Raw genomic sequence first — 21,573 nt, forward strand, 5'->3', positions numbered from 1 at the left:
TGGCAGACTTTGCGTCTGCTTGATGCTTTCCCTGATGGCCTTGACACTGATTTTAATGTCAGTGGGGGAAAATGGCCTTTGCAAAATGTGATTTTCTGTTGGAATGCTGGCAAAGGGGTGCTGGTGTGGCATAAACCTCTGTAGGTGGTGGCACTGTGTTCTGTTTTCAGGGTTGAATACAGAGGTGTACAAAACACTCCCAGCAAGAGGCAGAAGTACCTGAGCCTTGTGGCCTCTGACTTCAGCTGAGCAGTCAGATCCCTGTCCTTTGCTTTTTTGTGTGCAAATGGACCTGCCATGTTTGGAAATGATCTCAGCTGAAATTGAAGCAGTGTAGAAAACAACTGGGTACATGTCTGTGAATGGATCTACTTGATTTTTGTAGAAAACATAAGAATGGTGGATCTAAATAATCAACAGAATTAGGGTAAAAGTCTTTGTAAAACACTTGTGGAAGTACATATTAATCAGTTTTACATATCCCAAACTCTATCCCATTGAAATGGTGAATGATTCAACAAAATATATTTCTGGAATGTGCTTAGATGCAATAGCAGGAAGCTGAGTCCAGATAGAGTCAGACTGGAAATGAGGCATGTGTCCATTGGTGTGGGTCACTGGCATATCTGCAGAAGAAATGTGATGCTTCACATTCACAGCAAGCTGAGGGCTTGTCCACATAAAACTACACACATGTAATCCAAATTAATATCTGCAAGTTAAGGGATCTGATGCACAAACTTCTCAGGGAATACATTTGGCTGTTGCTGTAAAATGCCAGACTTAGAGATCAGAATAATCTCTCTGACTGGAAAATCCACTGATCCATAGCAATACCTCTGTTCTCTATGTGCACAGCAGACAGAGAGCAAAAAAAGGTTTCTACTGCAGAATAAAATATTAATGGTCCTGTCTCACCACAAAATTTCACAAAATTATATAGTTAGATCGTGTCAAACCTTGGCTCATCACCAACACTACTTGCCATAAAATTTCTGACATCAGAAGGGGGACACCTGTATTAAAGTGAAATTTGAAGTTTCTCTAATATCCAAGTTTGTGAGATGGAGTCCTTATCCACAGCAATCATGTTGTCAGCAGTGCTGTTTGTTGGAATTAAGGCTGCAGATTGGATCTGGTCGTTGATGCTGATCTCAACTCATATGTAGGGCACAAAGTGAATCCATTACATTTCCTAACGTGCCCGGCCAGAATCCTCTGATGCAAACACCAAAGCTGAACTAAACGGGAGCACAGGCAGTTCTCAGCCTGAGGTGCCAGGCCATTAGAAATTCCAGGTTCCTAAATGTAAATGTGGTATAGATATCCAAGCTGAAAGATGTCTCAAAAATACAGTCAAAGATTTATGTTATTCTGACAACACACTGGAATCAGCTATTACTGCTGACACTGAGCCAAACCCAGCAAAGGAGTCTTTTGGTGTATTTCAAGAAACAAGTTTAGTGTCCTGTAACTGCATCTGTCACCACCATCCTCTCAGAAAAACCCCTGAGAAGGCTGTTTTTGTTTTTTTAATCGTTAACTCTGCACTGCTGTGCCTTCCTTCCTCTCTAAGCTTCCCTTTTGTGCAGATGAAACCTGGTGATGCAGTGTTTGCCTATAGGCGTCCTTTTTCCTGCAAACACAGAAAACCTTGAAGAACAAATAAACTGTTTAAGTTGCTGATCCTGCATGTTTGCAAATTCACTGGGAGATTTGGCTCACATGTAAGGACACTAGGATCCGGCTCCTAGGGAATAAACGTCAAAGAGCATGCAAAGAAAAGCCTTGGTAGGCACTGGGACTGTAAGAACAAAGAGTGCTTCCAAACTGCAGTAGTAAAAACCACTGGGAAATGTGGGATAGTCTGACAGAAGTGGTAAGAATGATGGTTCTGAGTCAGGCACTGAATCAGGAAAAAAAAATAAACAAGAAAAGAAAAAAGAAAAAGAAAGAGGCTTGATCTAAGTGAATTAAACCCACTTATATTCCTGGAAATGAATTATTTCCTCTTTATCAGAAAAAGGAAAAAAGACAAAGAGGTTAAGAATGTAATTACATATAGCAGAAAGAATGATATGGCAATTTCTGTCTCCCAGGCTTATGTTCAGGGTACAGACCAAAACTCTGATACAGTGCCTGACTCGTGCAGTGTCTCAGCAGCGTTGCCTGTGCTGCCTATTTACTTTTCAGCACTTCCTCTCAGAGGCTTTCTTTTAGCCCATGTCCTCTGCAGGCTCTCAGAGGAAGCTCTGGGTATTATTCTGTGTCCAGAATAAACAAAAAGCACAGCACTGTCTTCTGTGCATAATCCCTCTGCTTTCCCTGTGATTTTACAAATGCAGCATGATCACAGAAATAGCTGTGCTAGGAGGTCCCTCAGCACTGGGGACTTGGTTCCCTGCTTTGTCAGGGACTTCAGGTGTCATCATTTACTGACATCATTTACTGCTCACCTTGGGGCTCCAAGGAAGTACCAAAGCCTGTGAACCAGCTCCCCTCTCTCCCATCCCAGAATCTTTTCATTCCTTCCATCTCTGCCTGGACACAGAGTGCCTGAACACTGTGGCAGGGGTGTTCTCAAGGCACACTGGTGCTGTGCTCAGTCATGTGCCCAGTCAGAGCCTCCTCCCACTGCTCTGAACAGCATGACCACGAAGGAAGATGAACAGTAACAGGACATCTTCTGCAGGATGTCCTTCAGAAGATGGATGGAAGTGAGAGGGAATATAGTTTTGTGAGCTGTGCTTCAGGGCCTTGCTCATCAGTTGCATGACATTGCTGCATTTGTTCCCCAGTGTTTACAAACAGAATTAAATCAAGGTTGTAAACCAGAAAACTGTATTCATGTGCTTTGTAGATTGATGACAGACACCATAAAATGTTAAAAAAAAGATTAGCTGCAATTAATCTTTAAAGAACCTAATCACCAATGTGAAATTAACAACCAAGATTTCAAATAGTTAACCTCCTTCTGTCCTATATGCTCACTGTCTTTTTGTGTTGTGTGGCTTGGTTTTTTTTTTGTTTCCAGTTTTTGGGGGCGGGGGGGTTATGGAGGGAAGCTATTAGGATATAAATATACTAAGATTCAGTTACTCCTAAAATTTTATCATTTGATGACAACAATCCATTTGCTTATGAAAGCATTGAGGTTGCTGCACTGGGCATATCCAGACTCTGCCACTCATCAGAGAGGGGCTCAGTCATTCTTAATTGGCTGAAGGGTAGAAAATGAGTGGGGCAACTTCCTACAGACTTGCTTCTGGCTCTCCTGGTAGAATGCCTTGAAGTAGATGATACTGCTATATCACCAGGTTAAATTAAGATTATAAAAACAATGCCAAAAGTTTTATGGACTTGCAAACATCATTCTCTTATTATCCCCAAAAAAGTTTGTTTCTCGCCAGTTCCCTTGAGAGAAGAGTTAAAAATTGCCCTTTTATGGGAAGACAACTGCCCAAAAATTCCCCAGAAAAAGCAATCTGAGCCTGGGCAGGGCTGTCTGGAGCCCAGGCAGTGGGACTGGGACTGGTGAGCCTCAGAAACAAAACTGCAGCAGAAGCTGCTGCAGAGCTGCCCTGGCAGGTGCTGCTTGGCCTGAGGGGCTCCAAGATGAAGCAGAGTGAACAGGAATGACAGAAAAAAAAGGCAGGGGAACAGTGGGAAAGGAAATATCCTTTACTTTGAATGCTGGAAAGATCAAACCCCATTGCACTGGTGCAGGGTTTTGAAGGATGTTTTGCCTTGGGCCCTGACTCTCCCCCAGCCAGTTTAAGTCACCAGTTTGATACACGGTGATGCCAATAACACCGAGCCCCTGCTTCCCTCCTCACACTTTTCTGTTTCTCTGTTTTTCACCAAACTATTTTCACTTTTTTCACACATTTCTGCTGGGTTCTTGCTCTTTAGCACAGGGGTGAACCAACACTGCTAAAACACCATCTGTTTCTGTGTCAAGGGACCAGCTACCACTGCAGCCACCTCACTAAATCACATTACAGCTCTCAGTCTAATGACATTTGTATAGATCTCCAGCTCTCTACTATTTGCCACTAATCAGGGTGGTCTGAAGATAATCATGCAGGGACATTACCCCATTTCTGCCTCTGCTACTCATTTCTGCAGTGAACACACAAGCCAGCATGGCCTGACTTCTCCAATTCCTCTTGCTATATTTATTTGTTTTTCTTTTAGCAGAAATAATTGAAGGATCAATGAGGTTACTGTGCCAGGTCTATTTATCAACTCTCCACTTCCCTGTTGCAGTGGGATCTTGCAGGAAACTTGAAGATATCCAAAGAGCAGCCAAACCTCTTCTCATACTTGCCCTGAAAAGCTTACCCTGCCTGTGTAATAGGCACTATTGAACATGTTTGAGGCTTAAAAGATTAAATATCTTTTTGTTACATCCCAATGGAGACAATGGTAGGATCCATATTAGCATTACTGAGTGCTCATTTGTTCTTTCTGTTTTAGCACTGCAAAAAAAATTAGGTATAGGTTTTTCCCTGTTACAGGTGCTTGAAACTGCAATGAATTTCATTAAATGAATGGAATTATTTAGGATTCTAATCAATGGAGCTGCAGAATCTAACCAGGTATCCTAAAACCATCATATTTATTTCTAAGATTCAAAAATGTTTTATTAATAATTTAAACAATTGTAGGGAATATCCTGTTATATTGACCTTGAAAATGCTGTTAAACATAGTAAATAAAAAACACTTGCTTCCTGAAATGGAAGGATAAAATGCTCAGTCACTTAGAGCTTCACATGGAAATCATCAGGAAAACAGCTCCTGTTGTAAATGGAGCTGTCAAACTGACAGGTTGCAAAAGAAACCTATTCCCAGCTATTCAGTAGTAACAAAAGATCAAGATGATCCAGTTTCATCAGACCATCAAAGAGGGAGACTTGAATTTGTTGAATTCAAATCAGTTTTCTCTGTTTGCTCACTTAGGCTGGTCCTAACTGCAGGATTTAGGAAATTCGTAATAAACTGAGCTGTTACTCATTCCAAGAACATCAAATAGCTGTCAATTATAAGGTGGCAGAGACTTGAATAAAAATGCAATTGCCTTTTTTGAGAACTACTTTGGGTTGATCACAGCCACTTTGACGTAAGATTCTCTGCATGTGCAATTAGCAACTCATTCTGGCAGTTTCCTTATGGGAATTTTTCCAGGGATATTTGATGCAAATGTCTCTGAGAATCAGCTGTGGATGCACGGTGAGCATCGTTTAGAAATCTTTTCTGGAAAAGACACCTCTGTGTCTGCTATAGCTTCAACAAGAATGTACAGCTTTATCAATTCCTAACCCTTTGTCCCTGTCCAGCTTTCAGCTCCACCACTCTGCTCCAGCCTTTTCTTCTTTGGATCAGTGCAAACCTTGGGGTTTTTCCACTTGCTTGGTAATGTATTTGCCAAGACACTTGGGGCTTCTTTGCAAAGGTGCTACTGCTCTGCTGATTGACATTCAGCATGGGCAGGCAGAGCAGGCCAAGGAAAGAAGCACCAAGCCAGGACGGAACAAAAACCTTTCAATCTTGAGTTCTTATTCCAAGTGTCTTTGAATCAGCAGCTCTGGGCCCATCCCAGCTCCTGAAGGAATGCCAGTTCAGAGCTGTGAGTGAATCAGGTGTGTGCGGGGGCGACTGCTTCCCTGTCATCTGTCAGAAGCCTCATTTTAAAAAGTGCCTCTTCTTTTGCTGAGTTACAGGGCCTTGCATGGCTCAGAGGAGCTGGGAATGGCTCACACAGGATTTTTGTCCATGGCCTGTTGCCCAGTGCAGCCCAGCCCAGGCCACGAGTGACCAGGAGCTGTTCCCGTGTCGGCACAGCCTGATGGATGGTGTGAGCTGTGCCTCGGCCCAGCTCCAGCAGCAGGAGCACCACAAAAGCCAGCACTGCCCCTGTCCCCAAGTGACTCTCTCAGAGGCCAGGGCTGTTTTGGGGCAGGGCAAAGCCGAGGCTCTGGGGGAGCAGCTGCCTTCTGCCTCACATCCTTCCCTGTGCTCAGAGGGGGAACTCCAGCCTGCAGAGCTGTCAGGCTGATGCCTTCCCCTGCACTGGGATGACACACAGTGAAAACAGGCTGGCAAAGGAACAGAAATCAGGAGCATCTTGGGTTAGGAGCACGGATAACTTCTGGTAAAAAATACACACAAGAGCATGAATGGTTTCATGCAGAGTTTTGGACCAAAGCCCTCTGTGGATGAGGAAAATCATTAGCACATCATTAGCTCTCATGCGTTAAAATGGAAATTATTTCTTTATTGTAATCTCTGATTTTATTTTATAAAGTTTTTTACTATTTCTTTTTTGCAGTTTGCTTGTTTAGTTTCTCATGCTGGTCATTTTCACTCTGCTTATATTTAATTTCACTCCTTTGCTCGCTTGTTCTTCCATCTGAAAAGCTCACGTGTTGGGTAACTTGCTCAGCAGCAAGGATAGAAGGAAACAGGTGGGCAAGCAATCTGAATTCTGATCTTGGCTCTGCCACTGGTTGCTTGACAAGCTGTTTACACCCTTCCATGCTTTACTTTCTCAGAGAAAGAGATTCATAGTTGAAGAACAGTTGACAAAAAAGAACTGTGCAACTACTTATGCTATTTACTGAAGGAAAACACATGTAAAACCAGGTATTTTATTCCATGTGTTCCTTAAAATATCTATCAGTTAAACACAGTAAGCCTCTGTTCTTCATTTTCCTTTCTGAATTAGTCCTAAATGTTGAGTCACCATCATTGATGCACACATCCAAACCACCACAGAAATAGCCTTCAACCTGCTGAAAATCCCAAATGCTCTGGATACTTCGCCCATTTAACAGGTAGCAAATGCAAGTAGCAAATCCTAGTAACTACTGAGACACAGCTACAGCACAGATCTGCACTGGCTCTGCAGAAGGTATGAACTGCTCTCTCCTGAAACTTTAATGTTCTCTCTATTCCCTCCCTCCCCAGTTTAATTTGGATGAAGTGTTCACCAGCAGGGCACAGTGGTTTGTTAAGGGCACAGTTGTTACATAACTTTATATTACTTACAGCTCTATAAAAGTGTTGCAGATAACACCAGAGACAGTGTCATTGCTCTACCTTGTTCCTCCACAGTGCCATTTCCAGAATCATAAATTCACAACTGAATCCCTTTTCTCTCGGGAGTGCCTGGGGTCAGAGCAGCACTGTAGATGCTGATGGAGGTAAAGAGCCAGCAGCAGCATTATGCTGAAAAGCTTCCTAAAAATGGTCTCTGTCTCCCTGCTGACCTGGAATCTCAGCCTCTCAGATTTCCTGATTCATGACCATAAAACTCTTCGGGTACCAAAAGTTTTTTAAGTTAAATGGCAAAACTTCAAAAGTGCAAGTTTGAGTACCGCTGCTGACAGCTTGGTGTGAGCTCTGCCTCAAAGTCCAGGGGAAGAGGAAATCCATCTGTAATTATTCCAAATGCAACCCTTGACTGCATTTAGTATTTCTTGCTGCACTGCACCCAAGGGTTAGCTAAGATCCCAAAAGTGGATTTGTGAACTTTACTGTAATGCAACTGCAACTGACAGAGTTAAATTCTTGGTTCATTTTACTGATCTTCACCGAAGCATTTGCCAGTGTGGCACCTGGGAGCTGGTGTTCTGCAGCCTGCAGGAAGCTGCCAGGAACTGTGCTCAGGGGGACAGTGCTGAGGTTATGTGCTGCAGGGCTTCGGATGTGAATGTGCTTGTGGGTGGCACTCTGGATACACATACTGAAAAATATTACACCTGTGATTTCCTAAGATTGGGTAGCAGTGGAATGCAAGAATCTTTCATTAAAAATGTGAAAAGCAGTTTGGCTTTGTTGTGATTAGAAAGTGGCTTCTATTTGTAAGAATTTCTAAAGGTAATGAATATTCCTGATCATGCTTATTCAGTTGGCTTCCTGTCTTGTTCCATGAAAAGGCCAAACAATTTTTGAAAGACTGAACAAAATAATACTTCTTTCATACTCCTTTCTTCCTAATTCCACACTCTTACTACCCATGTCAGTTACTGAATGCTTTGTTAAGCTCCTTTCATGACTATTCATTTTCTCTTTTGTCTGCACTCATTACACATTATACCTGGCACACAACTTTAATGTACATTATGCTCTTCATTGGTTGAGGAAGTAACTGAAAACTCACAAAGAGTGATCACTTGCTCTTTTCTGGGCAGCACATTAGTCCTTGTTTGCTCCCTACTGCACACCCTGTGAAATTCTGGGGGTTGAGGATTAGGTTTGGTATGTGGTAAAGTAAGTGTAGTTTCCAAAGCAGGATGTGGAAAACGCCATGCTCAGAATAGATGGGAGAAGACCTACTTGGCTGAAAAGGACTGGGAGATTTTTCAAACTGAGAGTTAAAAAGGGATCTTCATTGTTTCTGCCCCTCCCATCTGCTGTTCTCTGCAGCTGAAAATGGGGCAGAAAGCCAACATTGTGACATTTGAGCAGACAGCACTTTATGGAAGTGTCTATTTCCATTCCACACCCATGGTAGAAAGGAGCCTTCTCCCTGGCCAGGGCGAGCAAAGGTGCTGCCCGAGGTACAGCTGATGTGAGGCTTCTTTCCTTGAGGCTGGCATTTGGAGGCAAACTCTTACATTTTTTTTGTGTAGGTTTTAAATAAGATTCCCCTTCCTCTGCTTGCTTACTCCTCTCCCCCTCCAGAAGGAATCAGAGGATTTCTGAAACACACTGTGGAGTTTTCTCAGCCCTCACGTGCCATCCTTGCCAGTGGGCTGGGCTGCAGCAGCAGAGAACTGCAGAAGCACCGTGACTGAGAAGAGCCCTGCCTTTGCCTCACCGAGTCATCTCAGACAGCAGTGAAATACCCTCTGAATTACAGCAGTGAATACCCTGTGAATTATATCAGTGAAATACCCTGCAAATTATATCAGTGAAATACCCTGCAAATTCCAGCAAGCATGTGAAACCCACACTGATCCCAGTGCCAAACTGATCTTAGATGGGAGCCCTACAGATCAAATGGCTTTTTCAGCCCCTTTGATTTTCTTTTACAATGAGCACTTTCAGTGGTTCCACGAGTATCCTTTATCATTTTATCTGAAAGAAATACTAATATATTCAGAAATACATGCATATATATAGGCTGCACGTAAAGCATCTATCCATATATCCCCACTCCCCTTTCTTCTATTTAAATAGTGTTCAGTGATTGTTCAGTTCTCCTAAAAGGATGAGTCACTGCAGCTGCACAATGATCCAGCTGTGTAGCTTGATAAATTATTTTACTGGACCTCAAAAAGTAAATACACTGACATCCACTGTCATTATTTTTGTTTGTGCTTACATTATTTTTCCTCAATTTTTAATTTGAATTAAATATTAGAAAATTAGCATGAGGCTATAAAAGGAACTGCTGGATTGGCAGCCCTAGAAATTGAGGTTCTCTGTTTCTTGGTAGCACAGGGACACTCATAAAACACAGCAAGGACGTTCTCCTCCACCTGCCCCATTAATCAGTGATCCGTGGAACAGAGCTGGTGGTGAGCAGCCAGTGCAGGTGCCTCACACATTCCTTCCAGGAATTCTAGAGACATGGAAACAACATGAACTGAACTTCCACCTCAGATGCTTTTCATGTGGAGCATCACCTGGTGTGCAGAGATCACCACTGCCTGGTGCTGTGAAAGGCCACTCTGCATCAGCTGTGGGGTGACAGAAGAGCAGTGGGAGAGAAGAGGGTCTGTCCCGTGCCTGCTGTGCCCTGAGAAAGCAGAGGGGTCTGCAAGGAAGGAGTGAATGTTAGACTCCAGTGAGAGTAAAACCAGGAGACTGAAGAAAAAGCAGGAAAACATTTGCTGTCATATTTAGGAATGAGCTGAGGAAGGGATGTCTGAAGGAAGATAGGTTTTCCATCATGTACATAGAATATAGAGATAATATGTGTAATCCTCCTTAGCAAGTAATTAAATAAGTAAATTAAGTGAACTTTTAAGTTTCATGCTCTCCAAAAGGTTTGATTAAAATGAAGTGAGATTGCTCGCTTATTAATAAGGGGTTAAGTGCCATTTCATTCCTAGATCTGGAAAGAGAGATGCAAAGTGAGGGAGAGGAGATGTAGATTAGCACATCTCCCCTGAAGAGCTGCAGACTGCAGTGGCAGAAGAGCTGTCAGACATTAACAAAGAAAGAGGATAAAGCAAAGGCAGTGGTGCAGCTGTGGGGAGAACAGTGACACAAACAACCCTGAAGGAAACCAGCCTTGCCGCTGTAGAGGAAGTGGACTGTCCCCTCGATAAAATTCTGAAGTCTCAATGAGCAATTTATTTTTTCTTTTGTTTTTCTGAAGTCAGCCAAAGGAGTTGTGTGATTCAGTCTCACCAGAGCAGGGGATTCCCTCTGGATCTGTGTCTCTTAGCTATGGGTTGGGTTTTTTTTCCTTTGACTTGTCTCCTGAGCAAACATGACACCTCCATGTGTATCCTGAAGTGTTTTGGGAACCAATGAGATAATGGGCTAATGAAATGTGGGGGCTTTCTGGTACAGGCAAAGTACCAGGCTGACAGTGAGCCCTGCATTTCTCTGGAACCAAGAAAAGACATGCAGAGACTCTGGTAGTATTTTTGATAATTTAGATTGTACATGTCCCTGTCCATCTTTGTGCCTTTCAGCCTCAGCCCTGCCGAGACTGGGAAGATTTTTAGAGAACGTCTCATTGCTTCCTCATACCCCCTCACTGATCTAACACATTGTTTCACAAATTTCCATCCAAAGGGTGTTTAGGGCGCTGCTGGAGCTGTCCTGGCTGAGGTTTTCAGTTACAGCTGAATCAGCACAATCCCCAAACAGGTTCCCCTCCTCTGCCTTCCCTTCGGAGGTGTTTCAGACTCACTGGGCAGGAATCCAAGCACCACAGGCCTGCAGTAGCATTTAATCTATCAGAAACCAAAGTTGCTGTGTTGGCTGTAGTAGCTCATAATTCAAAAGGAACATGTTAGAGAAACTGATCTGGATATTGATTTTAAAAACTAATCTGGCACTGTGTCCCAAGATTTCTCTTTCACTGCAGAACAAATTGATGCCTTATATAAATTCTAAAATAATACAAAGCATATTGCAGAACTGGCATAAGAGTGGCTCCATTAGGGGTAGCTCTGATTTTGCAGAGTGGGGTTTGGCATGTGAAACCAGTGATCAGAAGCTGAACTGGATAATAGCTGGTGGTAAAACACTGCCAGCAGGAGAACTGGGGATTTCTATTTCATTAGGAATTTGTAACTTCATCTAATAAATGACTAAACTGCCTACCCAGTGGGTGAGATGAGTTTCATAAGAAGGGGCAGTTGCTGTTCTTTGTGCTGGTTGGTTCAAGACAGGATATTGCTGTTTGCCTTGGACCACCACAGCCCCATCAGTGCCACCCCTGTGGATGAGCTCCCCTGTGGAGAACCCTGTCCTGTGTGCTTCATTTACACTGCCTGCAACTGAAGAATCTTCCCTGGCTCCCAAATGAGTCATAAGGATAAATTATGTAATTTTAAATGTTTAGTTAGCACTGGAAGGACAAAACCTGATAATTGAATAATATGTAACTACCCAAATACCATCTGAACTTAACAGCAAGGCTTTCCTTGCTGTTATCTTCCACAGTTGTTTGAAAACAGAAGAGAAATGGTGTGCTCATTCTGGGGTGGTATCTTGTCAGTAACCACTCCTCAGGGTCCTGAAGATTGTATTAGGAAGAATGTAAGGCAACAAGTATATTTTAAGGGAGATCCTTGCACCAGTTTCTCCCCTTTATAAAAATTTAGGTTACTTATGTGGTGATACAGTGACTCTGAGACAAGTGTATTTTCCTCAAATATGGTCCAACAAAATCAAACCCGTTCCTTGTTGATTTTTGCTGTGTGATCACTCATTAAATGCAAAGTAAACACATTGCTGAATGGCATCTGTCCTTTGGATAAATGGAAGACAGATGCATTGCAGCACAGGGAAGCACAACACAGACTTTGCAACCAGGACAGAGCTATTAAAATCATAGGCTTGAGTCAGTTAGGGAATGTGCATGTTTTTTAAGGCTGATTTAGGGTAAGCAATGAGCTGTTTCATTACAGTATGTACTGTATGTTCCAGCACGTGCTGTCACTAACACTGAGCCATGTATCAGTAAAACACTAATAGCTCAAAGACTGCTTTACTCACAGAGGTTTTGCTACTCATGGAAAATATTTTGCAAAAATTTGACAGTTTGTGTTGCTGAGGGTGTGGCAGAGCCGTGCTGAGGAGATGGATGGTGCAAGGGTGCCATGGCTGGTGCTGGGGGGCTGAGCAGGGCTGCCCTAGGGCTGTGCTGAGGCTCTGCTTCTGCATAGGTGCAGAGATGGCATCAGGGTCAGGGCAGGAGGGGACACTGAGAGGTGTAGTCAGCCTCAGTATCCCCATATCCCGTGTCCTGTCCCTCACGGCTGTCACCCTCAGTGTCCCCATGCCCCGTGTCCCGTCCCTCGTGGTTGTCACCCTCAGTGTCCCCATGTCCCGTCCCTCACGGCTGTCACCCTCAGTGTCCCCATGCCCCATGTCCCGTCCCTCACGGCTGTCACCCTCAGTGTCCCCGTGTCCCCATGTCCCGTCCCTCACGGCTGTCACCCTCAGTGTCCCCATGCCCCGTGTCCCGTCCCTCACGGTTGTCACACGCGGGATGACAGAAGCTCCGCCCGCAGGGGGCGTGGCGCTGTGCGCGCTCTGACGTCACGCGGCGCTGCCATGGTAACGGCCCGTCACGTTGTCCGGTCCATGCGGGCGGGGCGGAGCCGCTCCCGCCCCAGCAGCGCCATGGCGGCGGCTCGGTGACACCGCGCTCCGCGGCCCCCCGGACACCGCAGGTACCTCCGCCCGGGGGATGTCCCCGCGGCTGGGCTCTGCCGCCGGGCAGCTCTGCCCGTCCCCCGCGGCTCCGCTCGGCCGCCCCAGGGCGGTGCCCGGTCTCCCCGCGGCTCCGCTCGCCGCGCCGGGGCCGGAGAGCCTCGGCCGGGCGGGGCCGCGTGGGGCCGCAGGCCGAGCTTCCCGGCGCGGCGGCAGCGCCGGCCGCTGCCGCGGGACTGCGGGCGGACGGGAGGCTCCAGTGCGCTTCCCGCCTGGGCCGCGCAGCCCGGGGACGGGCTCGGCCCCAGCAGGGCGGGCTCAGGCTCGCCGGTCCCGGGGAGGGTCCCGGCGAGGTCCTGGTGCCGCGTCCGGCGCTGCCCCCGCGGGGCCGCCCGGGAGCGCCGCGCCCGCCCCGCCCCTTGGGCGGCCCCATCCGCGGCGCCGGGGGGGGGCATGGGCGGCACCACCGCAGCGCCGGGGGGGGCAGGAGGAGGCAGGCAGGGCTCGGGCGGCGCCGCCGGCAGCGGCCCCAGCGCCGTGAGACCCTGGCAGGTGAAGCCCCGGGCAGGGAGAGCCCCGCGGCAGAGGGGCCGGGGCGGGCGCGGGGCGAGGGCGCGGTCCCGGGGTCCGGCGGGACGGGCGGGCGGCATCACCCGGTGCCGTCCCGCCCGCCCCGGAGCGCGGGCGCAGCGCCCGGGCTCCGCGGGGAAGGGAGGGGCCGGGGCAGGGCCGCGGAGCGTCCCCCGAAGCGGTGCCGGGGACGGGGCGTGCGGAGGGAAGGAGAGGCTCGGTACCCCGGGCTGGGAGTGAGGAGCGGGCGGGGCGCGGGCAGCGACCCCCGGTGCCGCCGGGCCCGGCTCGGTGACACACCGGGGGCGGTGACAGTGACACACCGGGGCGCGGGCGCCGCGGTCCCTCCGGCCGGGGAGGAGCTGCTGGGGGTCGGGGGCAGCCCGGGTGGGCAGGGCCGGCCGGGGCACGGCGCTCCCGGCAGCATCGGCTGGCCCGGCCCTGGGTCCCGTGTGGGCTGCGGGCAGCGCCCGGCGGCTCCCGGGCCGGGGAAGGGCGGGCGAAGCTCCGCTCTCGGGTCTGTGTCTGACGAGAGCAGCACAACTCAGTTCGGGGCTCAGCGTTCCGTAAATCGGGCTGGCTGTGACTTGCATGTCTTGCGTGACTGTTGTGGCAAAGGTGAGTCGGAAGGTGCTCCCCGTCTTTAGGAAAAGTGCAAAGTCATTAGGTGCTTTTCGTGTCATACTTCCTAGGTATTGCTCGTTTCCCCGTCCAGATTCATTTTGAATCTGCTTTTTAATTTTGCACTTGTTGCTGAGACTATCATCTTCGATAATTTTTAGTTTGATTTCTGTTGGAAATTGTGAAAAGCATCCAAATTGCTACCAGATATAAATGTGGTAGGCTAGTTTATGCTGTAATATTATCTGAACTAATGCAAAATAAGCCTCTGATCCATTCCCTCCTGTTAATTATACAGTTGAGGATGTTGTCTTTTATTAGGCTGGTTATTGTAGCTGGGAAAGTACATGATTTTCCAGGATGGTTTTCAGTTCTGAAATAGAAGCAGGGTAAGTCTCAAAGCTAAGTATGAGCTGAGGAAAAAAGTGCTTAATTTAATTAGGTATAATCAGTTTCTGAAGCAGCAGAGGAGTGGATGCTCCTCTGCTGGGTGGAGAGTACTGGGGAAGGAAGGGGAAAGAATGGCAAAATGGTGCAGGGAGAGGAGACAGGTACCAGCCTGTAAAACCCGGGGAGAGATGAAAACTGCTCTGTAGGAATAGCAGGGACATGAGTCTGCAAAGTCATGGGAGTGTTCAGAGTAAAACCTGAAGCTACTTCCTGACTTGTGTTAGAAATATGGGAAGTGATATCAAAGATGGTCACTAACCTGGCAGTGGAGTGTCAGCTGCAGGAGATGCAGTTGCTGGTTAGAGCTGGGGGAAGTCTGGAGCTGTGCTAACAGGAATAATAACTATATCAACAAATTAAGATGAAACAAACCACATGACAAGCACGCACAGTCCTGAAAGTCTCTTAATGGGATGGGAATCTTCAGCGGGTTTTTCACAGTGTTTGTTTGTGATTTCTAAGCACGATAGCTGTGGTGAAGTTAATTTGTGCTTCCAAAGAACAGACTGATGTTATCTTGGAAGAAGGGGGCTAGGGAAATGAGGGAGATTGTAAGTGTATGGAAATGTCTTGCTGTGTGTCTGCTCTGGCAAACTATATTTTGAATTATTATTTCTCTGAAATAATCAGTTTTCACAGTGGATAATGTAGATGAGTTGTACAGATTTAATAGGCTGAGAACTAAGGCTGCTTTAATAGCATATAGTATATACCTTTCACCTGTTAATCATGAAAAAAATTGAGCTTCAGGTTACAGATGTGTCTTTTTCTCTCTTCTGTATTGTTAAAGTACTACAGCAAATAGCTGCTGCTCTATCCGCTTCAGGCCTTTTCTGAATGCTTGGAAAGTTGGTCAGGTCGTTTAAATCTTAAATAAAAAATTGTTGGCTGCAAATGTTGTGTTATATTTATGTTAGATAATGAAAGTTTCAACTGTATTCTCATTTTGCTTAGTTGAGCACTGATGCATCTTGCGTTTAATTTGTCCAAGTATTTTAATTTTCAGGCTTCTAAAGAAAAATGTAGGACTCAGAAACCTAACTAGAAAACCTTGCAAAAACATTTTTGAATACGGAACTGTGTAGTTCTCTCCTGGACCATTAAGAAAAATGGCACAAAATTTATGAATATAAGATTTTGAAGGTGAATAAGAAATACAAGTAAAAAATCCTGACAGTATCTAGAGAAGTGATCTTCTTGAGTTACTGTTCTTTTCTGCCAGAGTCTTTAATTTATGACTATTGTGTTACTGAAGACAGTAATTTAGATTTTTTTCATATCTCAGAAGTGACTTTGAATGTCTTATCAAACTAGTAAGAAATTCAGAATCTCTGAGCTTGATGTGCCGTGAAGGTAAAAACTTTGGGACAGTGATAATGCAGGGATTGTGTTTTGTACTTAACACTGTCTGGAAATATCAATGCTCAGATTAATGCAGCTCCCCAGTGCCTGGAACTGACTGTTTAGAAAGTATGCATAGTATTGCTAATCAAGAAAACATTTTCTAAGTTCCACAAAATTTTTTCTCTATTCTAATTGGATGCAAACCTGTCACTTACTTCATCTTCGGAAGTGTGTAATTAAATTTGGTTGTTATTGTTTTGTTCTTGTATGCAACTTCTGTGTTTTGCAAGCCGGAGTTTTGTAATAGAATTTACGTGAAAGATCTGAAACAGAACTACAGCAAATGCTCCTGAAAAACACAGAATGTGTGCTGTTCTCTCGAGGCTGTGCTTTGGTGCAGAGGGGTTCATGGAGCTTTCTGGATAACAGGAGCAGGGCTGCCCTGAGCTGCAGCTTTGATTAAAGGATGGCACTGCTCAGGGATGGATGGGGTCATGTCTTCAGCAGTGTTTGAACAGCAGAGCTGGCTTTGCAGAGAGCCTGAAGCAGAAGGCAGGAGGGGAGCTGGTGGATGCTTGGAGTGAATGTCAGCTTGGGTGCCCCCAGCGACACTGGGTGTGCCGAGGGATCACTGTGAGTTCCTGAGGGGCAGTGCCAGAGGGAGCTGGGCTGAGGGTTTGTCAAAGCCACAGTTAGCACAACTGCAGGTGGACACTGGCTGGCAAATACTTAGGCAGTTCACTGAAGATGGTTTCATTTCCTTTAAGGTGTCTGGGCTTCCAGAAGTTTGTGAAACGCTGACACACACTAAGCCAGGTTTTGATTCAATTACTGTAACTCTTGCAGTCTCCTGCCTTCCAAAAGGGCTTAAACTGGAAAGATGGGAGTGCCTGATGCTATTGTAGAGCAAAAGGCACTCTCAAGTGCCACCTATTATGTAAAATTAGTTCTTTGGGGCAAAACAGGTTTGACAATTTGCAGGAGCTATTTTCCCCCTCCTTCTTACATCAGATCTCAGACAAATATTAATCATATGGATTTTCAGTGTAAGCCAAATGTTTGAGTCATTGTGAATCCCAGTGTTTTGAAACATTAAAAGAGCTGAGTAATGTTAACATTGAAATTATTTGATAAGGTTTTAATTTTCAAATGGGGTGGGGAGGAGAACAAAATGAAATCATAAAATCAATCCCAGGATTGAATGTGCTTCTTAAATGAGATTGGTCTTGGAGCTGCTTTCAGTGACTGTCTTGGCAGCTTTACAAGGACAAATCACCTCATTGCTATCAGCAGTGGGAACTCTTGGACCTGCCTGGTTTGTTTTCATCATGCAGGCATTAATTCAGGTGGTCAGCATCTAGTCTAGCACAGAGCATCCAAGCAGTTTCAGGATAACCTGATGATTTAATTCTTGTTGGATTATGTTTTGTATATGGTTTTCCTGATATATATATATATATATATATATATATATATATATATATATATATATATGTAGTAATTATTTCTAACATAAATTGCACTTGTGTAATATTATGTTTATATATTGAAATGCAATTTGTGTAGTATTTGTGTGCATTTGAAGTCTTGCATTAAAATTAAAGATGCTCTTTTACGATCTCTTGTTGAAACGTGATATTTAAAATTGGTCTATTTAAAAGAAATATTTGATCTGAGTATTTTTCTGGTGGCCCTTTGTATCATAATTGGTTGCTTTAGGTGATTGTTCATACAAAACAGTTTTATTCCTAGCTTGGGAAAGGAAGACATTTTTCTTCTTTCAGTTCTTGATTTAAGTTGAACTTAGTTGTTACTGAGCTGAAAAAAGTATTCAGATTCTATGTATAGATGTTATGCTTGTCAAAATCTGATTTCACACACTAAATGTAGTGTGTACCTAGTGATTTTGATCAATGTTGATGATTTGACTTAAAGATTTTGACAGTGCAATGTAATGTCACGGTACTAAAAATTAGTAAATTGGAGTACACTAGGGTTTAGGTAGTTAAATTCTATAAGAGCTTTCTCTCCCCCAAAAGGTCTGAATTAGGTTTAGGACCTTGTATTTATCTTGTGTTGCTGTTGAGGAGGCAGAGTGGAGCCCTTCCCTTTGCTTGTGCACGGTGCTGATGGGAAGATCAAGTTTTGTTGTAATCTCAACATGAGACAGGACAAAGCAGAGTTAAAAGAACAGCACAGCAAAGTTTCCATGACAGCATTAAGTCCAGATGCCCTAGAACTTCAAGAAATTAATCATGACGTTAGTACCATTTTCCTTCCATTGAATGGTAGGAAGGGCACAGCAGGGGGGTTGGGTGCTCCTGACAATCTCAGGGAGAAGAGCAGTGGTCCACAGGGAGGTGTTACAGCTTTTTATAGGACACTGAATGCCTATTTTCAGTCTCACTGACTGACACTTGTTGGACAAGAAACTTCTTCATTGCCTTTTCAAGTAGTTTTAATACAAGGTGTCTAAATACAAAATAAATTGAAAGTATGGAGAATGAGATGGCCTGGAAATAAAACTATGGCTTTGGTGCTACAAACACAACCTTAATTTCTAGATAGGCACCAGAAAAGGGGAAACTCCTCTTTTGTCTTGGAAGCATCCCAAAAGAGGGAGCTGGATTATTTATTTATTTTTATACAGCAAAATAAAAATAAAATTCTAATCCAGAGTAAATGTCCTGTAAATGAGTATTTGATGATGTGAGTGTTTCACTGCAGTTGCCCACACTTTAGGAAAAAGCAGCTAATTTGGAAAGTCAGGTAGCTGAAGATGGGAAGTGATTACAACTCCTTTTTTTCCTGCTCGTCTGTTAGATGTTCTTACAAATGCAGATAGATGGGCATCAAAAGCCAAACATGCCCTTTGAGAAAGGATGGAGTGAAGAAAGTTGACTTTTCCTGATGGTGCTGCTTCAGAAGCTCAAGGAATTCTCTGTTCTCAATCTCTACAGAAACCTCATGACCCTGAACGGTAGAGCTCTGATAACTGTGACAGGATGAGCTGGAAGGCCAACAGCCTCAGCAAACAGCTGAACTGCTGCAGAGTTTCAGAGCTGGGCTCTGTTTGCCTTTTCTTTGAGTTGGGTATCTTTGGCATGGAGCTCCTGGCAGCAGGAACTCAAGGATCTTCAGCCACTTTTACCAATCAGTCACCATTGCTGAGAAAATCTCGAGTGGTGGAATGTGTGTCTCAAACATTAAACACCAAAGGCTTCCAGGAGCAGTGTCTGCTCTCTGGTGAGGGCTGGAACAGATGGATTTAGCTGAGCTGCTGACCTGGCTGACCAGGACTGAGACATTCAGGGAGCATTTACAGCAACAGAAGTTCCAGTGGATTGGAAAGCCCCTTGAGCAAAGCAGGCTGTGGAGCTGTGGGCTCTCTCCTGGCCATGTTGCCTGACTCATTATTCCTGTCTATAACCTTAGGCTTTGTCTCCAGAGGGGAATTCTGCTATTTATAACCTAGTAAGCATCATGTGTTCACAAAAAAGTTTTCATATAAAACTTTCATAAAGTTTTTATAAAAAATAAAAAAGTTACACTTTGTGGAAGACTACTACAGGTGGGAATCAATATTGTATTTCTTCGCAGCAGCAATTTGTTTCTCTTTTATCCTCTTTGGTTGGAAACTTAATCTGGGGCCATTTTCTTTCCAGGCAGATAGGTAATTTCTGACTTTGGACCAGTTAAAAATGACTTCTACAAAGACAGCCTTTGTTTTGAGAACCCTGCAAGTGTGGAGATAATTAGGAACACAGTGCTACTGATTTCCTTAAGGTAACTTCTTTCTTCAGTATTGGATGTTGTATCTTTGTTAGTAAGTGACTGTTTGAAAAGAGACATTACTGCTTGAGAAACATCAAAAGCAATTCCAAGGAGTGTAGATTGGATATATCAGTCTCATCAGAAGTGGTGCCAAAAGTGGCTACACAGCCCATGTGCTCTTAATCCTGTATTTGCAGTAAAAGGGGTGACAAAACAGTACATGGGGGTTTTACTTCCTAGTGTTGGATTTCTGATCATTTTGTAGTGTGAGGTTTTTGGTAGATTTTTTTGAAGTATGTGCATCTCATATAAATGTGAATCTCAAAAAATATTTTTTTAAGAAGGTAGCCTGAACTCTAGTCTGGAAGAGAACTTAATTTTCATGGCTTCAAATCACAAGTAATTGTGATTGAGAAGAAAGACCAGAAATGTATTGTGAACCGAAAGCAAAATTAAAGTGAGACTTGAGGGCAGTAGTTTTATCTGCCCTTTGGATAATTGGTATTAAAAAAGCTGAGATGTTTATATTGCCTCGTTGTGCAGTGAAAGGGTGCAGCTGTGCTCAGCTTGAGGGCATGAGCAGCACATAAAGCCTCGCTGTGACCGTGGTACCAAGGGAGTGCTGGATGGGGAGGAGGGAAGGGGCTGGGACCAGGGATCCATCAAATGCATGGCTTCTCCTGATGGTACATCTGAAAGGATTTAGTGTGTGTGTGTAACTGGTACTGCTGGGCTTTCTGCTCCTCAGGAGAGGGAGAATGCTCCACTTGCAAAGACTGTCAGCCAGAAATGATTGCAGGCAAGTGAGCAGTCATCTGAGATGAATGGAGGCACTTTTCCTGTAGACACTATAGTTTCTCTTAATGTGTATCTTCTCCGTTGACTTTAAACCTCAGATTTTCTGTGCACTTGGTGCTTTTTATGCATGCTGTGCAGTCTGCTCACTCTCAGATAACAGGAGGCTGCTTCAGTAATCTTTTGTGCCTGTAGGTGCCAGACCAGATTTTATATGCATAGCACTGCACGGCCCTACATGATGCCACTTCAGTAAATACCAATGCATTAGCCCTTAAAAAAATCCAAAGTCAAACTTGCTTAGAGATGGATTTAAATGTAAATGAAGGTCTTTCAGAATGACTTTGAATTGTCACTCTGCAGTACACTTTTCCTACTAAAACGTTCAAATGGCTTCTGGGTATGGCTGGGTATTTGAAGAGACAAAAGCCCTAAGCTCACTCCATACGTGTATCCACCTGTCTGTCCCCAAGGAAGAAATTGGACTGGAACCATCTCTGTCTTCTTACTTAGGGTTATATCTTTCTGCTTCATTAAGATCTTTCTTGCCATTTCTTACATGTTTTGAATTGCAAAACAAATAATAATTTGTTCAGTGATGGAGTGTCCTGAGGTCAGTGAACCAAGTTTTTACTGCAGAATCATTATTACAGTCACTAAAGACAAGATCATTTGAATTTCACATGTAGTTCTGTTTGCAGGCAGTGTGATAAAAATAAATCTGTGCTTATGTACCAAAACATTTTGACCTGGAAACGAACATAATGAATATAAGATGCAAGAATGTTAATTTTGGAAGAATCACTGTTGGACTGTGAAATATTCATGACTAAAAAATTCCTTCCTTCCTGTGCTTTTCTCAGCCTTATGCTTAACACTGAATTTCTTGAGGCTTTTTTTCTAGAATTTGTAATGTATGGGTTAAGAAGAGTAAGGACTTTCTGTATGTGTTTTATGAATGTACTTGGCTTTGACTTCAGCTGGGTCTTAGAAATAAACTCTCATATCTCTGAGCTTAAGAGACCAGTGTCATGAGCTGTCAGCCAAATGATAACAGTCTCAAGTCAGTGATTATTTTTTACTGGTAAACTTAAGAATCACTTCAATTTCTAAACTGATTTCCTTTGTCTGTTTTGTCACTGCTGTCAACAAGGTCAGTGTTTGTTGG

At 44.4% G+C, this 21,573-nt stretch overlaps 1 protein-coding gene across 1 annotated transcript in view; it reads left to right on the forward strand.

Moving 5' to 3' along the window:
- The first annotated feature begins 12,735 nt into the window (after positions 1-12,735).
- Positions 12,736-21,573, forward strand: part of GNB4 (G protein subunit beta 4) — a 30,594-nt gene continuing 21,756 nt past the window's right edge. Inside the window, exon 1 of the mRNA XM_071438020.1 lies at positions 12,736-12,871. The gene's annotated coding sequence lies outside the window, so the exon portion shown is untranslated. The remainder of the gene's footprint in view (positions 12,872-21,573) is intronic.

The sequence above is a fragment of the Agelaius tricolor genome, unplaced genomic scaffold (genome assembly GCF_023055355.1).
Source record: "Agelaius tricolor isolate 1412-34295 unplaced genomic scaffold, bAgeTri1.0.p SCAF_12, whole genome shotgun sequence".
In the NCBI taxonomy this organism is placed as follows: domain Eukaryota; kingdom Metazoa; phylum Chordata; class Aves; order Passeriformes; family Icteridae; genus Agelaius; species Agelaius tricolor.